Genomic DNA, 3,902 nt, shown 5'->3' on the forward strand with positions numbered 1-3,902 from the left:
TGTATACTCTGTCGCTTGACAGTTCTCTATACCGACAAAGGTTGGCAGTATTACCGAAAATGGTGGATGTTTCTATACAAAGTTTTCACCACTATAATACAATCATATGTGTTGATTTCCGCACAACTTAATAGTTGTGGTGGAAGCTCATACGTGGCAATTGACGTGGGAGTCCATTATATATATATATATATATATATATATATATATATATATATATATATATATATATATATTAATTTATAACTGATAATATTGCAGCATTAATATTTTGATTTAAAATTAGATTTATTACATTATATAATCAATTCTTAATGCTGAAATATTGTAAGTTATAAATTTAGTATGTTTCACTTGAATATCTTGTTATTTTGTTTCGTGTTTTAACAATAGTCCTTTTCTTTTCATGTCCATGTTTAAGCTTAACCATGCTACTTTTCATGGTCGCCTTACTCTCTCTCTCTCTCTCTCTCTATATATATATATATATATATATATATATATATATATATATATATGAAGGTGTAGAATAGATTTGGGTTTCACATATCATGAAAAGGCCTAATATAAGTAATTTATCTCTAGTCTTTGAATTTTCTATGTTTTTCTTTCTCTCTCTCTCTCTCTCTCTCTCTCTATATATATATATATATATATATATATATATATATATATATATATATATATATATATATATATCGTTAAGTTGTTGGATAATAAAAGGGTCGGTTTTTGTACTGTTACAATTTAACGCAATCTTTCATACTAACTTCTAAAGCTTTAACTATATGACTTTTGGCTTGGATCAAATTGCACTTTTTGTTCCGATACTAAAAACGGTAATTTTTCTAAAATAATGATAACGCTTTTATACAGAGGTAAAATTCTGTGCAAATCTCGTGTTCTCTTTTCGTGTATTTAAGTAATTCTGAAATGATTAAAAATGTGCTGGTATACAGGCATGTAAATAGGAGCTCCACATATTTTCCTGTAATATCTTTACTTGACGCTTTTAACAAGCATTCTCTTTTCTCCTTGCAATCAGGCCACACGTGCTAATGCATATTCACTGAACCTGCAAGGCTCCTCTTCCATCTTCGTCAACTAAATCCACAAAACGAGTTCCATTTTTTAATGTTTGACAGAAAATTGTACGCATCTAGATCTAAATATTAGCATTATGTATACGTGTCTATATGTATACGTAGGTTGAGGTTAACGACAGTTTTCCACGTAGCATTATTCTATTGTAGAAGCAGTATTATATAATATACATCCGAATCTGTCTCTATCATATTTCCCCAAACGAGAATCGGTAAAAACACAAACTAAAATTTTGAAAACTGGCAAATCAGGAAATTGTACCTAAAAACAAGTTACCCTTTGTGTTCCCAAATTTATGTTTTTCTACATAATCACTTGAGATTGAATGCACTTTTCCTGCTATTTTTGATGCCTTGCTCGTAAAAGTCATGAGTACCATTTAATGATTCACCTCTCTGTCACAACTCTTAAATCGACGAACACTTCTCCTAACCGTACTGACTCTCTTAATATGTTTTGAATATGTTCGTCAATTTAAAAAAATGTTTCTTAGTATTTCATTTTCTTATAACTTGTTTGGTATTTTTTAGCATTTATTCTTATTTTTCTGTCCCTTCTCTCTTTTATCCCTAACATATCGCCCCTCTACAAAATATTTTTGCTATTTTAATCGAAAAACCTCTTAAATTTTTAGTCTATGTTTTAAAATCGGTGTTGTCTTTTTACCCTTACTTTTGTATAATGCAGGCTTTCTCTCATCTACTGATGAAAAACATTTGCCGTCAAAATACCGGGGCGTAAATGGCTTTCTTCATTATTTCTCTTCCTGTAATGATTATTGACTTGATAATGTAACACAGTCCTATATGACTTTACGCTGTGACTCCTTATCTAATAATAATAATAATAATAATAATAATAATAATAATAATAATAATAATATATAATATATATATATATATATATATATATATATATATATATATATATATATGGTGGATTCTCTCATCGAAGACGATGAATGAGGGTTCAGTATGACAATCTTCAGCAGCTCCCAAGATCTGTGACACCACATGCGTAATTGCAATCCTGTAGACGTCCGGCACACTCCTCCGCAGATGGTGAATATATATATATATATATATATATATATATATATATATATATATATATATATATATATATATATATATATATACATCCGGCGCTGCCGTAACCGAATTGAACACACTACACGAGTTTGTAGTGTTATTCAACTCTTTTCGGTAGCTTAGTACTTGATGATTTGACATGTCTGTCAAGAGCATTTTTATCGTGATGTGGTGCCTACCACAACTTCAGAAAGTCCCATCTAACCTCTAGATAAGGATAGACCGCGTCCGTTTCTCAACATGATATTTTACCTGACGGTACATAAAGCGCCTTGCTTTCCCAAATGGTCACCCATCTGGTACACGTCAGGCTCAACGTCGCTTAACTTCGGTGATCTGGGGAGAACCGGTGTGTCAGCATGATATATATATATATATATATGTATATATATATATATATAGAGAGAGAGAGAGAGAAAGAGAGAGAGAGAGAAATTAATCCAAACAAGGCCGATAGCCATTAGTCGCGTGCTCTCGTGTAATAAATGAATGTGTGAATGTAGGATGACATGAAATTCTTAAAGATAAACTTAAATGACCGAAAAATAGTCTGACATGACTTAAATAAATTAAAAGCAAATGACTTTGAATGACTTTAATGAACTTAAGGATGAATTGAATGACCTTAAGAATGACGTGAATGCTAAAAAATAACTGGAATCCTTCAAAAACAATTTGAATGATCTGAAGAATGACTTAAATGGCTTTAAGACTGACTGGTTCTAAAGTGGGTGATCATTTTACATAAAATTAATACAGAAAAGTGATTCCCCACTTTATATCACAAAGTTAAAAACATGAGTACAACATGTAGTAAGAACAGATAATACATTTTGATCTTGGCCAAAAGGCCAAGAAAAGGGTATTTTTTTGCTCCCCCACCGAGCAAATTAGTCACAAGGCCGATTTTCAATGTGAGGAGTGAAGGGGAAATGGGAACCAACTCCCCGGGGAGTAGGGAAGATGGATAGTGATAATTGGTATGAAGGGTTTCCCCTACATTGACCAAAGTCTTATATGTGGGATTGCCCCCACATATGGTCTTTGCTTGCAGTATCTGGCGAAAGAGATACTACACTTTGGTCTTTGCCAAAAGGCCAAGAATATCTTAAAAAGTAAAGCACAGCATCTATTAAGAACATAACTTTGATCTTAACGCAAATGGCCAGGCATAAAAGTGTTACGGACAGACCGACAGAACGAGTGACCGACCGACCGACCGACCGACCGACGGAGTGACTTATAGAGGCGCTTGCACGCGACTAAAAATTAGTATAGTAATTTACTTGCGTCCGATAACAAAGAGACCTGCACTTTAATACAATTTTATTAATGTATGCATTATGCCTAGACATCATATGGATACATCATTTCAAAATGGCAATGCCACATTAGGCCAATCAAATAGTAGTGAGGGTTAAAAGGCGTTATATATATATGTGTGTGTTAGAATTTCTGTACATATGTTTTTATTTGTCACGAACATATTCTTTTATAAATTTAACCGCATAACATAATATTATAATGTAAAATTCTACGAACAGAAAGCTAATGGTTATTTTAATTGAAACCATATCTGCCGACATCGGCGCTCGCCAGAAATAATTATACGCTATAATATGTTTCGTTCTACTAATAAACGTATAGCTCTTCGGCTAACTCTAAATGTACTCAATTGCAACTTGATATGTTTGGATACACGCCATA

The 3,902-nt window shown here is 32.4% G+C and overlaps 1 pseudogene; it reads right to left on the bottom strand.

Moving 5' to 3' along the window:
• Window positions 1-2,953: 2,953 nt before the first annotated feature.
• On the bottom strand, window positions 2,954-3,059 carry LOC145292620 (U2 spliceosomal RNA; annotated as a pseudogene).
• Between the last annotated feature and the right edge of the window lie 843 nt (window positions 3,060-3,902).

Source organism: Euprymna scolopes, chromosome 13 (genome assembly GCF_053919585.1).
Source record: "Euprymna scolopes isolate OS-2025 chromosome 13, ASM5391958v1, whole genome shotgun sequence".
In the NCBI taxonomy this organism is placed as follows: Eukaryota; Metazoa; Mollusca; class Cephalopoda; order Sepiida; family Sepiolidae; genus Euprymna; species Euprymna scolopes.